This window comes from Hyperoodon ampullatus (genome assembly GCF_949752795.1).
Source record: "Hyperoodon ampullatus genome assembly, chromosome: 14".
In the NCBI taxonomy this organism is placed as follows: domain Eukaryota; kingdom Metazoa; phylum Chordata; class Mammalia; order Artiodactyla; family Ziphiidae; genus Hyperoodon; species Hyperoodon ampullatus.
In genome coordinates, this window is record NC_136927.1 from 22,572,800 (window position 1) to 22,592,472 (window position 19,673).

Here is a 19,673-nt window from a genome sequence, read left to right on the forward strand (position 1 = left end):
CCAGTCACCGCCAAGTAGACAAACAACTTTGCGCGTGAAGCTTGAAGACCTTTTCTGGGAGAGCAAAGAGGCCCTTGTCCCCCACCCCCACCCCCCACCTCTGTCTCCACGGCCTTCACACAGAGCTGGCCCAGGAGCGGCGTCACCGCCTGGTCTCCGCCTCCAACCTGCTCCCCGCCACACGGCATCTCATGGGCTCTGGGGCCCCTGGGCATGGGGGGACCCCCTTCACCCGGGGTGATGTGAGACAGGCAGCGTCTTTTCTTCCCGTGCCCCCTCCACAACCTTCCTTGCAGCCCCAGTGCCCCCTCCCCACTTGACATCTGTGAGGGGGGTGGCTCCGTTCCCAGGTCCTTCTCAATGACCCCTGACCCCTGACCCCTGACTTGCCTGCCACCCCAACAGTGTTGCCCCCTTTGGACCACAGGGCCCAGGGCCCCACTGCCACCGCGGGCGGGGGGCCTGCAGAGCAGGGCAGAGCCCAGAATGAGGGTCGAAAGCACGGAGTCAGGGTGCAGAGTGGCAGGGGGGCGGGAGGTGAGCAAACTGAGTATCCTGCCTGAGAGCAGCAGGGCGGGGGAATCTGGGTCACAGCCTTCTCCTGGCCTGGCTGCCACCTCCCAACAGGCCTCCGCTCCTCCTGGGCTCTGTCCTGCTTCCGTCTGTCTGTGTGTCTGTCTCCCTCTGGCAGGAAACCCTGACAGATAACCAGGGCCCAGCCTTAGTGCTTTGTTTGTTAATTTTATAGCCCTGTGACCACCCTGCGGCAAGCACGATTCTCCAACCCATTTTACAGATGAAAATGGAGGCTCAGGGGGCAAGTCGCATAGCCATGAGGCAGAGTGCCCAGACAGCCTCCCTGCCAGGCCTTAGGCCTGAGCCCACACCCACTCCCAGTGGCCAGAGGAGGGTTGAGCCAGGTTTGCACGTGTCTCCAGACCAGACGTGAGGTGGGACTGCCTGCTCACGAGTGCCCCCTGCCCCCTGTGAGGATCCAAGCTCCTTCTGGGCCTCCCCCTCCCTGCTCTGTGTCTCCTTCAGCCCTGTTCATGCCCTCGGGTCCAGCCCCAGACCTGCATGGCCTCAGGAAGCTCTGGGTCCACCTGGAAAGCGGCTGTCATCCTGGCCTGCGGTGTGGGCTCTGTCTCTCCCGGTTCCCAGGGTCTGCAAGACATCACAAGGGGCTGGCCGCCCTGCTCACTTCCTCTGCGTGGCCTTGACATTCCACAGACTCTGCTCGGCCCGGCCACGTGGGGTGCTACATGTGGTAAGCTGCCCCCAAGGGCGGGAGGGAGCTGACAGGGGCGGGGGCTGAGCCAGACACCTGGCGCCCCTCCAACCTTGTTCCTCCTGCACACCTGCCGCAACGTGTGCAGCCGCCCACAGGCCCGCAGGTGCAGGGGGCCGCGAGGTCTTGCTGGCCCCCTTGGAGTCACTGAGGCCTCGTGGGGTGAGGACTTCTCTGAGAGCCCTGTGGGGGGACCCTGGGCCCTGCAACTGGACAACTGCCTCCTGCCGACCACGCGGGGACAGTGGGGCCTGGAGACTGAAGGCCTAGGAGCTCTGCCCAAGCGTCATCTGCTGTCCAGTCCATCCCAGTGCTCAGCTCACTGACACCTTTTGGGGGAGTCAGGAGGTGGGGTTCGGGGAGGAGGGTGCCACCTGGAAATTCCAGAACAACTGCTCCGGCTGCACCAGTGCTTTCTTGGGGGATAAAGACCAAACCTTCCAGTTCAGAAGGAAGATTGAACAGAGCGGGTAGTTCTCAGCCTCTGGGGGCGGAGTGGCCGGCACAGACCAACATCTCTGGTCACTGAAGGTCCCGGCTCTCCCCGGCACAAGCCCACACCCTCCCCCGTCTCAGCTCCCTCCGTGGACTCCGAGTCAGGAACCTCTGCCCACGTCCTTGGCCACACCTGCCAATCTGCATCGAGGGACTAGGGCCACACACCTTCGGGCCCCCACCTCAGTACAGGGGACCTTGGGTAGTGGGTTGAATTGTGTCCCCCAAAAGACAAGTCCAGGTCCTAACCCCCAGTACCTGCAAATGGGACCTTATTTGGAAATAGGGTCTTTGCAGATGAGGTCATTGGGGGTACCCTAGTCCCACGGCTGGTGTCCTTACAAGAGAGGAGATTTAGAGAGTCAGACACACGGGGAGGCCATGTGGTGATGGGGGCAGAGGCTGGAGTGACGCAGCTCCCAGCTAAGGAAGCTGGGAGGGGCAGGAAGAGCCCCTGGGGCCTCCTTGATCTAGGACTCTGGCCTCCAGACTGTGGGAGGATGAGCTTCCGTTATTTCAGGCCATCTGGCAGCCCCAGGAGAGTCACACGCCCTGTGTCCTCCTCACCCTGCTCCCTGTGACTGTCCCTCCAGCCGCCCACCCCCAGGCAGCCTCCCCGGCTGGACAGCGCCGGACGTGAACCAAGTCTGGCCCCACTGCACCCCCCACCCCCACCCCCACCCCCTCCCCCTCATGTCACAGACTCCGGTGGGTCACTGGGACCCCAGAGGGGAAGCCCTAACTGGCACTGCCCCAAGAGAGCTGGCGGCGGTGGGGAGCTGGGCTGGGCCTCCCTCGCAGCCATGTCCCCCGGCTAGGTCCCCCGTGCCGCAGGCTGGGAGCCGCTCAGTCAAGGACGGCACTGAGCACCCACTGCATGCAGGGCACTAGAGGTACCACTGACCCTGCAGCATTTGGGATCCTTACAAATGGCAGGGTGCAGGGGCCTGTGCAGGGGGTGACAGTGTGTGGGAATTGGTCCAGTCCAGGTGGACTTCCCGGAGGAGGCAGTGTCTCACAGTCACAGGAGCATTTGCAAGGCAGTCCCAACCCCCAGCCCTGCTTGGCACAGTTGGCACTCAATAAACAGGGCTCCACAGAGGGGGCTGGAGACGTCTTCTGCTCACCCAGCCAGTGGCCAGCACGAACCTCCTCCAGTCAGCCCAGAGAGCTGGGACCAAATCATCCCCTCTGAAGGGAACCTCTTGAGCTCCTGCTGTTTACCTGGAAGGCGGGCCTGGGTGTCTGAGGCCTGCCCCCATCTTTAGGACCTGTCCTCGCTGTCTCCCGGGGCTACCGCTCCCTGTCAACTCATCCTTTTAAAATATTTAATCCTGTTAAATATTAAACCTCTTCCAAGCCCCAGTAATAATCACATCGATTCTGGGCTGTGGCTGTGCTGCCCCCTGGCGCTCTGCCTCCTGGTGCCCGGGTTGGCCTGGGGTGTTGGGGGGCGAGGGCCTCGTGGCGAGGGCGGCCGTTGGCCCCACAGATGCTGTCCCGGCCCAGCAGTGCCACCCAGCACCCACCAGGGACAGGAGCTGGTGCTCCTCCCTGGCTCCCTCAGCTCCCAAGGAGCCTGGGACACCAGAGAAGGTTTCTCTACAGCCCGAAGCAAGCATCAGCCCTGAGCTCCAGGAGCAGGGATCATCAAACCCGTGTGACTCTCCTGCTTTCCTGGCCACAGCTGGAGGTGGATGGAAACATTCCCAGGAGGTGGGGCATGGGGGAATCCCCTCTGGAAGGGAGACCCTGGGAGCCAAAACCAACCTCTGTTTAAAACCAGTTTCAAATTGTGAGATACTGAGACTTCCCTGGCAGTCCAGTGGTTAGGACTCTGTGCGTCCACTGCAGGGGGCAAGGGTTTGATCCCTGCTCAGGGAACTAAGATCCCACGTGCCACGTGGAGTGGCCAAAAAAACAAAACAAAAACAAATGGTGAGATATTTCCAAACTGCTAGAAAGTTCAGAAAATAACAGTGCTAACCCTGGACACTCCTTGGAGATTAAACACACACATGCATCATGTGGCTTCAGGTGTTGGGTTATTGATGGAAGTTACCTTGAGTTTATAGGTTAATTTTGGGAGAATTACCATCTCTGCCATATTGAGTATTCCCATCCACGGACATCATAGTTCTCCAGTTTTTTAGATCTTCTTTTATATCTTTGAATAACATTTCTTATTGTGTTCTTCGTAACTGTCATGAGCATCTTCCCTCTCCCTCAGCAGTCCCTCCAGCAGGAGTCAGGGAGTAGAAACCCTTTCCGTCCAGGTTTGTCTGAAGTGTCTTCACGTCTTCACTGACTGGTGCCCACACGCAGAGTCTCGCCAGCCCCTCCTCCCTCCAAACCTTGGGGGTGCTGTTCCATCGTCTCCAGGGTCTGCTGTTGGTCTTCTGGCTGTTCCATGAATCACCAAACCCCCCTCTCTACTTTCACCAGGACCCTGTCTTCACCTGGGTCCTGCAGCCCCACCTGGCCCAGCCTCGGTGGGAATTTGCTCCTATTTATCATATTTACCCATGTTTGCGTCTCTGGAATCTGAGGCTTCCTAGCTTTCATCAGTTTTGGAGAAGTCTCACCTGTAACCTTTCAAGCTTGCGTCTCCCTCCTTTCTTTTCGCTCTCCTCTGGAGCTCCTTCTAGGGCAGGGATCAGAAGTATTTTAGACCATGGGCCCAAGTGTCTTTGTCAACTATTTGACTCACAACATGTGTACTCCTGGGTGAGGCTGGTTCCAGTAAAAAGACGGCGGGGAGTGGGGGTGAGAAGGCAGACGCAGCCCTGGTCCCCCACCCCTGGTCTCCTGACCTCTCTTTCATTTATTCTGTCTTTCGGCCCCTCTGTGGGGCACTCAGGGTTGTCCCCAAACCTTCCTCTTCCAATTCACTAACTCTCTCCGCAGCTTCGTGCAGTTTGCCGTCCGCCCTGCCGTGCACTTGGTACTCTCAAAGGTCGTCTGCACATCTCCGAGTTCCACTCCCCTTTCCCATGATGTCTCATTTTTCCCTTGGGTATTGGCTCCTTCTTTTGCGTTTTTCACACTCTTTGACACCCTCTTGCTGGTGCGTGTCTCTGACATTGTGTAAGCTCATGTTTTGTTTTGTTTTGCTTTAATTAATTAATTTATTTTTTGGCCGCACTGCAAGGCATGTGGGATTTTAGTTCCCTGACCAGGGATTGAACCCATGCCCCCTGCAGTGGAAGCACGGAGTCCTAACCACTGGACCTCCAGGGGATTCCCCAGCTCATGCTTTTGAGCTCATGGTGCTGGTTTCCTTGTGAGCTGAGCCCCAGCAGGACCTGGTTGGAGGGTTATCCCTTCAGAGGAGTTGACAGCATATGGTCCAAGGGCCTGGGGTGTCGCTGGCCGGCTTTTATGTCATGCCTTGGCTGGAGGATTTCTAGACCAGCAGGGCCTGTGTGAAGCCAGCCTGTGGTTACGAGTTCCGGGACACACCTCTCTCTCCCGGCCAGGGGCCAGGCGGACACAGACAATGCCTGTGCCTGCATCTTTCCAGCCTCCTGGGACCCCAATTCCAATCCTGCCTCGCCTGGATGCAAAGCCTTGTCTCCTCATAGCAGTCAGCACCAAACACCCTGGTTAGGAGACAGGAACTCATGCTGCTCCAGCCCCTAACCCAGACCATGGATGCAGATTCCAGGCTCATCACCTGGTTCTTCGAACCCTCAGCTGTGGTCTGAGTGTCTGTGTCCCCCTAGATCCATGTGTGGAAACCTGACCCCCAGGTGATGGTGTCAGGATAAGGGGCCTTCGGGAGGTGACTAGGTTGTGAGGGTGGAGCCTCACAGTGGGATTAGTGTCCTTACAGACAAGACCCCACAGAGCCCCTCCGCCCCCTAAGGACACAGAGAGAGGTTGGCTGTCAGCAATCCGACCACATTGGCATGTGGTCCTGGACATCCAGGCTCCAGAACTATGAGACATAAATTTCTCCTGTTTATAAGCCTCCCAGTATGGCATTCTGTTACAGCCGCCCAAGCGACCACGACACCCCCTTCATTTATTATCCCCTTTCTTTCCTGGTGAGCCCAGCTAAGCCCTTAAAGTAGCCCTTAAAGTCTGTTGTGGTTTATGCAGCATTTCTCAGTGTCATTGGTTGGGATTTTCAGGTTACACTTTTCTCCTCACTGCTGCTGCCCGGGACACCCCTGGTCCGTCCTGTATATGCCTGGAGAGCCTGGTGCCCCTTGGCCAGACCCCAGCTCCCCTGAAGACCCACAGGGAGGCAGAGTCCACGACTTCAAACAGGTACCCAGTGGCCACTGTGGGCTCTGGGGACACAGAGCAGGCTTTGTCCTCCTCCCAGCGGGGCTCTTAGACGCAGACTGTCCACGTTCCAGATGAGGAGAAAGAAAAGAGAGAGAGGAGGCCGGGTCTGGCACCACCGGGAGATGACTGGCCAGGAGGCTGCAGCAGCTGCTTGATAAAGCTGCAAAAAAGCTGCAACAAAGGAGACCCATGTGACAGTGGAGGGCATTTCCCGGGGATGCCTGGGACAGCCCAGGCCTTCCCCAAGGCCACAACGAGGCTTGTGCACGAGTCAGAATGGGGCCAGGTCTCCAAGGGTGACCGAGCAAAGGAGGGCTGAATGCGGAGGGGAGTCGGTGGTGGACGCTGGGGGTTCTTTCAGTGGTCAGGCGATGGGCTGTCATGCGGGTAGGGACCTCGGAGAGAGCCCCATGACCTGCCTCCCACCTGGCTGTGTCGTGGGACAAATGCTGCCCCCCAAAGACACGGCCCCACCTTAATCCCTTAACCTGTGAGTGGGACCTCATTTGGAAGAAGAGTCTTTGCAGATGTAATTAAGGATCTTGAAATGAGATGATCCTGGATTATCCAGGTAAGCCCTAAATCCAGTTCTTTATAAGGTAAGAGAGAGAGAGATGAGACAGACACACGTGGGGAGTCGGCTGGGTGACAAAGAGCCAGAGATGGGGGTGATGAAGCCACAAGCCAAAGGACACCAAGGATGCTGGCAACTCCAGGAGCTGCAGGCAGCAGGACAGGGCCTCCCCCCACATCTTCGAGGGAGCGTGGCCCTGCAACACCTCGATGTTGGATCTCCAGCCCAGACCGTGAGAATAGATGCCCGTTGTTTTAAGCCCCCTGGTTTGTGATGGTATGTTACCATGGCCCCCAGACACTCACACTGGGCTCTTCTAGAACAGAGACCCCTTGGTGAGCACGAACACCGCTGTTTTAGGCACTCACCCAGCATTTCCCGTGTAGAGACCGCGCACGGTCACAGGACCCTGTGGGGGAGTGACCAGTATTCCCACTTTCAGAGGGAAAACCGAGGCTCCCAGAGGTCAGCCCCTCAGCCCTGGTGATGTGGGCCCCAGGGACAGAGTCGGGTCTTGAACCCGGCCCTGCACGGAGTGGAGCGTCAGGTTCATCTGACCTCAGGTTGGAGGGGTGTCCGCCCCTGAAGGCAAGGTCAGCCTGCTGAGATGGACACATGGGACTCTGCTAGAGGGGGCCTTCGGGAGGCCTTCGGGAGGGGGGTGCTGAGAAGGGGCCTCCCGCCTGCCCCTCACGACAGCCCTTCCCTCGGACCTTCCCCGGCTGCCTTTGGAGGAGGAAACCCACTGCTCAAGGTCCCTGGGCACCTTCGCCCACCACCCTCATCCTCCAGGAGGGCCGCACCCAACCCTCCCCTGGCCATGGAAGGAAGCACATGCTAGAGGCTGCAGGGCCCCAGGGCAGAGGATCCCAAGTCCCTGAGCCCTTTGCTGCCTTCCTCAGGGCTGAGATGTTGCTTCCTCTGCCTCAGGTGCAGGATCAGAGGGGAAGGAAAAGATAAGAGCATGAGTGAGAGAGGATGTGTGTGGCCTGAAATCAAAATCTCTCCGGGAATCCTGTTCGGTGGGAACCTCCGCCCCATCAGGACCTGCGGCCTGGTGCTCAGGCCCGTAATGGGGCTGCCTTCCCTCTCTCTCCTCCAGCACGTGTGATTCTCTCTCTGGGAGCCTCTTCACGACTGAGAACAATGAGACCTAGAGGAAATGCACTGATACAAAGTGTTCAATTCACTGAAGGTGGGGTGTCATTATCTCTGAGCACAGATGTTTTCAAGCGCTCTTGTGAGGTGTGATTCACGTGCAATGAGCTGCCCACGTTTGAAGTTTGACACACGCGGGAAGCCTGTGAAACCATCACCACAATCAAGACAGCAGAAATGCCAATCTCCCCAGAAGTCGCAAGCCCTCCCCCTCCCCCTCCCACGACCTGGCTCTGTCACTGCAGTTGGACTTGCGTGAACAGGATGGTGTGTAGAGTGTGTCCCTTTTCTGTCTGTCTTCTCTCCCTCAGCATCCCTGCTCTGGGCTCCATCTGCATTTACTCACCCCTCCCTGCTGCATCCTCGTGCTCTGGAGTTCCCCCGGTGAGGGCGTTTGGGTAGTTTCCAGTGTGGGACTTGAATTTGGGGTCTGAATATTTGTGTCCCTCCAGAATTCACACATTTACACCTGACCCCCAGGTGATGGTGTTATGAGGTGGGGTGTTCGGGAGGTGATCAGGTCAGGAGGGTGGGTTAGTGTCCTTATAAACCAGACCTTGCAGAGCTCCCTTGCCTCCTCCACCCTGTGAGGACACAGCAGGAAGAAGGACACAACAGAACCTGCAGGCGCTGTGATCCTGGACTCCCAGCCTCCAGACAGTGGGAGAAAAATGTCTGCTGTTTGTAAACCCCCCAGTTCCTGGTGTTTTGTTCTGGCAGCCTGAGCCAACTGGGACGGGGGATTACAAGGAAGCTGCCGTGAACCTTCAGACAAGTCTTTGTAAGACTGAACACTTTCTTCATCTCTCCTGGGTAAATACCCAGCCACAGAAAGACCAGACTGCATGTGTGAGTCCATTTAACTTTTTAAGAAATGGCCACATTCTTCCCCAAAGTGGTCACACCACTTTTGAATCGTGCCAGCAGTGTGAGAGCTCCGGCTGACACTTGGTACAGTGGGCCCCCACTGCAGCCCACCTGACAGGTGAGGGTCTCTCCTGTGGCTTGCGGGTTGGGTCTGCATCTACCCAGTGACTAGTGATGCTGGGCTTCTCTTCATGCGCTTCTCTGCCATCTGCATGTCTTCCTTGGTGAAGTGTCTATTGCAGCCTTTTGACCATTTCCAAATTGGGCTATCATTTTAATGTGAATGTTGGTGTTTCTTTATCCATCCTGGATGTGAGCCTTTCCTGTGGACCCGCACTGTGAATGCCCACTCCCAGTCTGTATCTTCCTTTGAGTTTCTTTCGATGGGCAGTTTTTTATTTATTTATTTATTTATTTATGGTCACGTGGCATATGGGATCTTACTTAGTTCCCCCACCAGGGATCGAACCCCCTCCCTCTGCACTGCAAGCACAGAGTCTTAACCACTGGACCGCCAGGGAAGTCCCTCATGGGCTGGTTTTAGTTGATGAAGCTCGATGTATCAACTTTTTCTTCTATGGTTATGTTTTTGTGTTTTCTTTGAGAAATATTTGTCCACATCAAAGGTGCAGAGATATTCACCCAGAATTTCTATGGACGGTCATAGTTTTAGTTTTTATGCGGGGTCTATGCTTTGTTTCAAATTGTCTCGTGTGTCCGGGGGTCATTTTCCTGCTGAGTTTGCCAGTTTTCCTGGCACAAGTTTTGGAGAAACTTCCTTTCTCCCACTGAACCCCCCACCCCGACCCCCTGGCTCCGTCAAGGCCACGTCTGCCCTCAGTTCTGCACATCCCCTGGCATCCATGTGACATTGTCGTGGCGTCCATGTGACATTGATCACCGAAGCTTCCCTGCAGATCATGGTTAGTTGAGTGTGAGTCCTCCAACTCTGCTCTTTTTTCTTAAGGTTATTTTAGCTCTTCTATGCTCTCTGCATTTCCATGTGTATCTTGGATTCAGCTGGTTAATTGTTACAAAAAAGCCTTGGGGTTTTGTTTGGGGTTGTCCCAAATCTCACAGGGCAACGTGGGAGGGGTGACAGCTTGGTGACACCAAGGCTCCTGGCCCCTGATTGTGGACGGAAATCTGCATCTCTGCCTGTTGAGGTCTGGATCCTCTCGCAGCAAGTTTCTGCTACTCAGTTCACTCCAGAGGTCTGCACATCTTTTGTTAAATTGATTTTTACATGTTTTATGTTTTGTGATATTTTATTTATTTATTTACTTATTTGATTATTTATTTTTGTGGCCGCGCTGAGTGGCACGTGGGATCTTAGTTCCCTGACCAGGGATCGAACCCATGCCCCCTGCAGTGGAAGCACGGAGTCTTAACTACTGGACTACTGCAGAAGTCCCTGTTTTGTGATATTTTAAATGGAAGTGCTTCTAATGTTACTTTGCTGTTTGGTGCCGATCCACACTTTTGTATGTGGTTCTGTGCTCTTGCTAAGCTCCATATTGGTTCTGGCTGATTTGGGGCAGATTCTGCAGGATTTCCAGACAGTCCTGATGTCTGTGTAAATGGTTTTACTCTTTCCTTCCCAAACTTTCAGCCTTCTATTTCTTGTTCTGGCCTAATTAAACGGCCTAGGGGGACTTCCCTGGCAGACCAGTGGTTAAGACTCCGTGCCTCCACTGCAGGGGATATGAGTTCGATCCCTGGTAGGGGAACTAAGATCCCACATGCCACGCAGCACACCAAAGAAACAAAAACACAAAAATCCAGGCTAGGCCTCCAGCACTGTGTTGAAGAGCAGTGGGCAGAGCGGGCGTGGTCATCTCATCCCTGATCTGAGGGGAAAAGCTTCCAGCCTTTCACCATCGACTGTGAGGTCCACTGTGGGGTTTTCACAGATGCCTTGGTCAGGTGGACAAAATGTCTGCTATTCTGGCCCCAGTGGGAGGATACTTAGCAGGTGACCAGCAGGCCCTGGCAGCTGCCCTAAGGCCCAGGGGCCCTCTTGCCGCCTGTGCAGGATGCACAGCATCAGTGCTGGTCTGCAGGGCAGCTGCACATCCCATCCCGAGTGGAGCCTGACAGTGATGGGCTCCATCTTATCTTGGTAATGAAGCCACAGAACACGCTATAAATCCAGGGACATTAAAGCATCGGCATCTGTGGGACAGAATCCCCATCTCCTGCAGCTGCTTTCTGGCCAGGCGAGAGGGCAAGAGCTGGACGAGACTCCTGCCACTTGGGCGGGGTGCTTGGAGAGGCCGTGCGGTCATTGCCTCCGGCCTGCACACAAACCCTCCTGGACTAGCCTGGGGGCCTCCAGTGTCCAGGGCCCTGTCCCAAGGCCCAGCCTGTGGAGGTCTTTCACAGAGGCTCGGGGACCAGAGAGGGACCCCAAGGGGCTGAGCTGCCAGCACGGGTCCAAAGCTCAGTCTCAGACTCGCCCCCACCCCCTGCTACACCCCAGCATGAGTCCAGGTGTGCGGGCGTCCCTCCCCAAGGCCCAGGTGGTAGGCTGCTCTCAGCTCAGGGGAACCTCCACTTCACATGGAGAGGCCCCTGGAGCCCCCTCCCCTGGGAGCACTTGGCTCAAGTCCCCAGCTGAACCCCTGTGCGTCCCAGCCCACCTCTGCTGCCCCCAAGCCCTCATCCCCTAAAAGCATCCCCGGGAGGCCTGATCCCGCCTGGCTCTGCAGACCCACCCTGTGACCCTGAAATAGGCCCTGCTTCTGCGCTAAAGTGGGTCTCCTCTGGGACTGGGGCTGCCCAATCCCCAGACTGCTCGGCCCCAACTGTCTCTCACCGCAGCAGCACCTCTATGCCCTTCCCCACCCTCATCACCCCTCTCATCACTGTTGGTGTGATGGGGAAAGGATTTGAGAGACTAATTCACACTAAAATGTCAATGGTTGCTACAGCTCATGACACAGCCCCTCCCAGAAGGATGTGGTCTTTGAAAAGAAGAGCCCAAGTGGGGCAATGCTTAACCCAACACTGGAACTTCAGGGGAAAGGCTTTCCAATGCTCCACACACTCACCATGAGTCCCTCCCTCCAGGAGAGGATGAGGCATCCGTGAGTCCTGCAGGCTGGTGGCCGGTGGGGGTTGGGTTGGATTAATTTAGCAGGGCCCACCCTGCATGCCCCGCAGGCTGCTTGGCGCCCTGCAGAGGTGTGGACGAGATCAACGAGGCTCGTGTGTACCCCCAGGCCATGGCGGCCAGCCAAGAGAGGGCCCATTCCAGCTCAATGACGTCTGCCTTATCACAGCCACTGCCAGAACACACTTGTTACAATGGCAAATGATGCTGTTTTCTTTTACCTTCACCTGCTCTGACAACAGTTAGAAGATGATTTGCTAATAAACACGGGAAGGAAAAAAGCCTCGGTTCTCTCCTTGCTGTCTGAAGCCTGAGGGTGATTGAAAGGCCAGCTGGAGTCATCGCTCAGACCTACATCAGGGCCCACAGGAGGGAGCCCCTGACGTCGCAGCAGCCTTTCCATCCCTCCCCCTCCCCTGGGCTCATGGAGCTGCCAGCTGAGCACCTACTACTGTGTGTTGGAGAGGACAGCAGGGGTCTGACACCCACCTCCCGAAGCCCCGGGCGTGGAGGGGGCACAGTGTAGGGTCTAACAGCGTTGAGGTCTGCACTCAGAGGCTCCCAGTGCTGGGGCAGTCACACCTGGAGCACAGTAGGTGCTCAAGAAACAGGTAAAAAAACCCAGGAAGACTTGGCTGAGCAAGGGCGACACCCAGCAATTCAGGGAGGGGCCAGAAGACCCAGGCACCCAAAGGTGGTGACAGGAGCATGTGGACAAACACCGCCCTCTCTCGCCCCTCAGCGGATGACTCCGGGGTTCAATCTACCTGATCCCGTGGGGGCCCAGCAGGACTAAGGCCCGGATGCCCATGGAAAGTCCAGCTGCCCAGGAACAAACCCATCTCTCAGGCAGAACCTATCATTTTATATGATTTATTCTCAGGCCCTTTATACTCCGAGGCTGCCTCATCCACTCAGCACGCCCCTTCTGCTCCAGTGCTGCCCATCCCAGCCAGAGACCTGGAGCCGTCCTCACCCCACCCCCTGCTCAGTCCTTCACCAAAGGTCCTGGGTACATGGAGAAGGAACACATGCTTGCTTGGACCTCAGTCTTGGGCTGACCTCACACCTTGACAGCCTCCTCCTCACCCTGTGCCCTCAACCAGGCCAGCTTCTCCAGCACCTCTTCCTCATCCCTAGCCTCTGAGCCACCACTTCACGGCCTGACACACTAATTCATACGAAAGTGTTGATGACTGACCATCAATGCTGGCTTCGCTGGGGGGTGAGGACAGCTCCTTGGAGTGCCCATTTCCACTGGGAATATGACATTGCAGCTGGCAACAGACCCTGGTGGGTGAGACACTCAGAATGACTGGGCAGGCTGGGAACAGGTTCTGGGTGGGGGTCTTTCCTGGTTACCCTCTAAGGCTGGCACAGCTATTGGCAGGTGCTGAGGGGCAGCTCATATCTGGAGGGGGTGAAGGAGGCAAGCCCAAGGGCTGGTGCTGTGAGAATGCCCCTCACCCTCGTGGACAGGCCCCTCCTCTCTGGGTGCCAGTCTCTCTGACTGGCTGGGAGGCAGGTGCCTTCGAGGCTGCTGGAGGCTGGTAACTCTGAGGGACCTTATCTCCCGGCCATCCTGTGCCCCAGCCCTACAGTGGCTCCCACGGGGTTGCTGCTCCCCCAGCCACACTCCCCAGAAGGCTGGCACCGCCTGGCACTCTCTGAGCCTTGACAAGCCGGGGCTGCCCTCTCACCCTTCATGCTGTACCCTGAGCATGCTGGTGACAAGATGGCACTTGGGGGCCACAGTGGGGCCTGGCATGGGTCTGCTAGTGTGGCCGTGGCCTCAGAGACTGCAGGGTTGGTTCAGGAGCCAGGAACACTGAGCCATTGGTCCCACCCTTCCCCAGCTTCCGGCCGCGCCTGGAACGTGGCCTGGGAAACGCCTCTCAGAGAACTGGCTGTGAGGGTCACCCCTCCAGTGATGGGGAGACAGGACCCACCCCAGCAGGGGCTGGAGGCCTGGAGGCTCAGAGCCTCGAAGGCCTCAGGAGAAAGGCTGTGTCTCTTTGTGCTTCAACACCGTGCATTAGGGAACTGGAGGCAGGGAAGAAGGACCAGTGCTGCAGTGGGCAGCCCCCAGACTCACCAGCCAGGACTCCATGTCGCAGGGGGTCGGTCCCGGGGCCCAGAGGCTCAGTCAGGCCTGGCCCTGCTGCTGCTTGTGAGGAAGACCCCAAATGCCCCAGGCTGGGTCTCTACGGGCTGGGTGCCTTCCTGGGTCCTTCAGGAGAAACCCTGTCCCCGTCGGGGTCCTGGTATATCCTGGGGCTGCACCAAGCCCCTCGGATGGCCACCCCGGGCCCTGCCCCCATGCAGGTTGTGTCCTCCCTCTGCCTCCCAGCACTGCCTGCCCTTCACCTGCAGCCCTGCAGCCTCCCCCGCTGTTCCCGCCTGGCCCACCCACCTGCACAAATGCACTTCCGGGCAGACAGACCCTAACCCCGCACGGTCTGAGTGGCCCCATTTCTTTGGGGTAGAACAAGACTAACTTGGGGGTTGCAGGCCACCTCCAGGGACCCAGGCGAGCTGGATGGCCACCAGATTGCATCTACTCAGGAGCCCCCCCCCAGGGAATTCTGGGGACCCGCCACCCCAAGCACAGGCTCTGGAGTTGGGCATCTCCTCCCCCTCCACGGTCACGGGTGCTCATCCAGTGCTGGACAATCCCCCTTCCTTTGAGTTGGGGAGGGGAGAGGGGCCAACGCTACCATGGACAGATGGGGACACAGAGAGGAGGACGCTGCCCGCTGGGCCCAGAGGGCCACTCTGGACCTCCTCTGTCCTCTCGCCCTGAGGTCTGTGGCCACCCTGCCTCCAGGTGTCCTCCCCCAGCCTCCAGGATGTGGCCAAGAGGCCCTGCCTGGCTGGGCCTCCATCTCCACCCACAGTCTCTAAGGCCCCACGGCTAGGCCCATGACGGCAGGGTCCCCAGATCAGCGGCAAAGTGGGGAGGGCTATAGACATGATTGGGAATTAGCCGGGAGTTGGCGCTGGCCTGGCCAGGCCTGTGGCCCACAGTCTGGAAGCCAGAAGCTTCCAAAGTCTCCACTTGGGGTTGAATCCTTCTGGGTGCCAGCCCGCCCACTTTTGCTTCAAGGACTCAGATTTTCAGAACGAGATGGTGGGGAATTCAAGGTGCCCCTGGGGCCCACGGAGACAGTTCCCGGCCCTGGTGGGTCAGGCCGCTCCTGGGAGGTGGTGGCCTGGCCGGTGGTGCCTCCTGCCTCCACTTCTGGGCAGGAATGGACCCAACGGGCCTTTTTCACACCTTCTGCTCATGTTTTCTCAGCTCCATGAGCCCTGACTGCCCATCTGAGGGGCTGGCCCAGGCCAGCTTAGCCTAGGCGGCCATGCTGTGTGCCTCCATGTATCCCAGGCCATCTCCTCGAAGCCCTGGGGTCCCGACGTGTTCGGCCAGACTGAGGCTTGTCAGGAGTTAGCGCTCCACCACCGGACAATCTGAAACTCCTTCCGGGGGAGGCAGGGGTCCCCCGTCCAGGGAGGGACGCCGGGCGTGCTGGGTGGTCAAGGCACAGATGGCCATGGCTCCTGGTGGGCTGGCAGCCCGTTGTCACGGCAGCGTCTTGCGTTGGGAGTGTCTCCCCTGCTCAGAAAACGTGAATTTCCTGCAATGTCCAGCTGCAGGCACTGGAGAAGGTAGTATTAAGTGGAATCAAAGGAACATTAAACAAAGCAGGAATGATTTACAATAAGTTATGTTAATGCTGTTGGAGCCTCCGCCTCTGCCAGGCCCTGGTGGTGGCCGAGGTGCAGGCGCCACATCTGCCACCGCAGTGCCCTGATGCTGCAGCTGGGGAGGCTGCCCCACTGTCCTCACAACTGGAGGGGCGTCCCTTGGGAGGGGCTGCTTGAATATGGGCAGTTGACAACTTAACCCATTTAACCAAAAGATAAACAATGTACCGGTACCCGGTGTGAAGAGGGGACAGGAATCAGAGGACCTCCCTCTTAGCTGGGTCCCCTGCGTCCCGCTGACTGCTGACCACTGACCACCTTGGTTGACACCTCCATTTGGTTCTCTCCAACAGAGGACAGGTGCAAAGTCAGGGCCACCGCAGTGCACAGGGCAGCCTTGGCCCCCAGAAGCCCTTCACGGGCTGTCCCCCGTGTCACCTGCCCAGACCAGGGCTGGGCTCACGCATCCTTCAGATATCACGCTCCCCCCCCCACTCTGTCCCCCCGGGTCACCTGTCAGTTCAAGGGTCTCTGTCCTGCTGGGTCTGAGCTCCGGTGACGGCACATGGGGTGGGAGGGGTGAGGGTCAGGGAAGAGGCAGGCATGCAGACCACCCAGTGGAAGGCCTTGTCTGCGTCTCAGGGGAGAGCTGGACCCTCCCGGGTAGTCACCAATGGCTAGGGCCAGGTAGACAGGGAGGCCAGCTGAGGAGGAGCTCGGGGTCTGTTGGGCCAGCAGATTTGACCTTCCAGGGGCCTTCCTCTGCTAAAGTCCCAAACCTTGGAAGGGACCCCGTGAGTGAATCTGCCTGCAGGCAGTGGGTGGGTGGAGCTGGGGGGCTGTGGAGAAAACAGGGTTTGAGGGGAGAAGATGGGATGACATCTGCATCCGGCCTTCCGCTTTCCCACGGCCCCTTCAAGGTCCTCTGGAAACACCCAGGCCGGCTCAACGCCCCCCATTTCCTCCCCCCAGGCCAGCCCTCATCCCTCCCCCCTCAGGAGCGGTCTTGTTGGGGGGCACTCAGCGGCTCAGGCTGGAGGGGCTGTACTCACTCCACCGCACCCTGAGGGGGCTGCACCCCCAGATTCAAGGCTGAGACACCCCCTTCAGAGGAGTTCCTGGAGGCTGCCCTGACTTACTGGGGTGGAGGCTGAATTCCCATGTGTGCACCCCCTGCCTGGCCAGCTGTGAGGCCTCGGCCCTGGCCCCATGATGTTGCAAGGTGGCCCTCCAGGGTCCTCGATGCCTGAGGACCCTGAGGAACAGGTGGGCACCCCAAAGGGTGCCAGCTCTGGTCCCCTCAGGCCCATCTCCATCCCGGGGCAGCCCCCCGAGGACTGCCCATCTCCCCCCGCTACCCCCGTCTCAGGGTCAATAAAAACGGCCGGGGCCACAGTCACAGGTGTTCATCCAGTGCTGCGCCTTCCCTGTCCCACTCCCAGCTCGTCGGGATGTGGTTCCCACGCCACACGGTTTACCAGATTGGGTGGGGTTCCCAGGATATTCCGAGTGGGGCGGCCACCACCTCAGTCAACTTTGGGAACATTTTCATCACCCCAAAAGGACACTCCACTACATTCTCCTCCCTCCACCCCATGGCAATCTGTGGATTTCCCAGGTCTGTGGAATCCTGCACCGCGTGACCTTGTGTCTGGCTGCTGGCACTCGGTATCATGGTTTCAAGACTCGTCTGTGTCTGTGCTTCACTCCTCTTCGTCGCTGAGTTGGACTCCACTACACGCACCGACCACGTGCAGTTCATCCAAGGGTCTGTCAACATTGGGTAGCTTCACCTTTTGGCTGCAGTGAATCCTGCTGCTGTGAACTCTCGTATGAAGTGTCCGGATGTAGTTCTTCACTTCTCTTGGTCACATACCTGGGAGTGGAATTGCTGGTGGCTTGGTAACTGTGTTTAACCGTTGACAGGAACTACCAGTTCAATAACACTTTTCACCTGATGCAGGTCTTTTTTCCCAGAGGAGGCAACTTAAGGCTCAGAGAAGTCAAGACACTTGCCCAAGGCCACACAGCCAGTTTGTGGCAGAGCTGGGATTCGAACCCAGGCCCTGTGGTTGCAGAGCCCAAGAAAGGCCCTGAGCCTCCTTGTAATAAGGCAGAAGGATTCTGCACTCAGTACTGTTAAGGCTTAGGCATTTCATATTGAAACTTTCAAAAATTGTTGCTGTGGGACTTCCCTGGTGGCACAGTGGTTAATAATCCACCTGCCAATGCAGGGGACACAGGTTCAATCCCTGGTCCAGGAAGATCCCATGTGCTGTGGAGCAACAAAGCCCGTGCGCTACAACTACTGAGCCTGCCCTCTAGAGCCTGCGAGCCACAACTACTGAGCCCACGTGCCCCAATTACTGAAGCCTGCGCGCCGAAACGAAGAGTAGCCCCCACTCGCCACAACTAGAGAAAGCCCGTGCACAGCAACGAAGACACAACGCAGCCAAAAATAAATAAATAAATAGTTTTTTAAAAAAGTTGTTTAAAAAAAAATTTTTGCTGAGTTAAGATTTCAGGCAATATCTGAGGTCCTTGGAGAAAGGGCGGCCCCCTTTGTGAGCTGGGGCCTGGGTGCCTACCGCCCGGCAGTCTCCAGGCCCCTGCCCACCATGGGGGGTCACCCCTCCCAGCACAACTTGGGTGGGGGGGCTGCAGTTCAAGGTAAGCACAAACCCCTGCAGCTATCCAGTCAGCACACATTCATTTAGCACCTACTGTATGTCAGGCACTGAGCAAAGGAGACTCACTGCTCCCACCCTTGAGGGTCTTGTGTCCAAAGCCCCATGGAGTTGTGCAGCTGGAGAATGAAGGTCTAGAAGCTTCCATGCTCCAGGGTGACCTACCACGCTTTCTCCTGCTTTTGAAGTCTGGGAGCTCAAAGGCCACACTTCGCAGTCCCCCTTCCCTCCCACGCTGACGCTAGGGAACCTGAGCTGGCTGGCCGGGGGTGGGGACCGAGCCCTCTGAGCCTCTATGGGGAGAGGCAGGCGAGCGAGGGCCAGCCTGCAGGGTGCTGGCCACGCAGGCATACACACTCAGGGTGCCCCCGGCCCCAGTTTAACACCCCCTCCCCAGGCACCTGCTATTTCACCCCAGAGCCCTGCAGCAGGCACCTGGCTCAGGTGGGGCCCAGCCCCCTCCCTCCCTCCCTCCCTCCCTCCTAGCCCTTCGTAGACCTGTCGTGCTATCCCAAGTAGGGGCACTAGATAAGATATAAAACACCCAGTTAAATTTGAATTTCAGATATAAACAAATGTTTTAAGTATAAATATATCCCAACTATTGCATGGGATATACCTATACTAAATGTTATTCATGTTTGTCTGAAATTCAAAGTTAACTGGGCAAACTGTATTTTTATCTGCTAAATCGGAGACTTCTGTGAGTAGCGTGGACTGTGCCCATTCTGCAGCCGGAGACCAGAGGGAGGCCTGAGGGCTGGGACACCTTCTCCTTCTTGTCCCTGGTCCAGTACTGCCCTGTGGGGACCCAGGAGGCAGAGGGGCCAGGGCCATAGGGAGGTGGGGGGGCAGTGGATTGGCTTGTCTGGGAGACTGGCAGGGGCAGAGCGGGCTGATTCTGCAGGAACAGCTTGAAGAATGGACAGGACACTAAAATGCAAAGGAAACCACTGTGCATTATACAAATGGCATCATCTGGACACCTGTGTCAACCGGTGCTGTGAGTTTCAAGTAAGAATTTAGAAAAGCCTCACCTTTAGCGCCTGCTTCGTCCTGGGGGCAGGGGTACCATGTCCAGCATGTCACCCCTTGAGCTGGGGTGACAGCCGAAGATGCTCGGGACCAGGCAGGCATGGATCTGGAGTAAGGCGCTTGTCACTGGAGGCGTCCCAGCTGGGCAGGGGTCCAGGCTTGTGCTGGCCCTGCCGCCTGCCCTGAAGGCCACTCCCTGCAGAGCCTGGCCTCTAGCCCCACGCATGCCGAGGGAAGCACCTCTGGGCCCAGTTTCCAGGCAGCGGGGAGCTGGGCCCTGCTCCTTGGTGATGGTGGCAGGTCCAAGAGGTGTAAGGTGGGCTCAGAAGGGCCGGGGTGGGGGGGGTGACTGAGGTGGATCGGCCACCTGCAGAAGCCCCAGGCCACCCCCCCGCCTTTGAGGTGTGAACCCCCGGCAGTGGCTGGGAGGGATCCGGGCTCAGCCTCCACTCC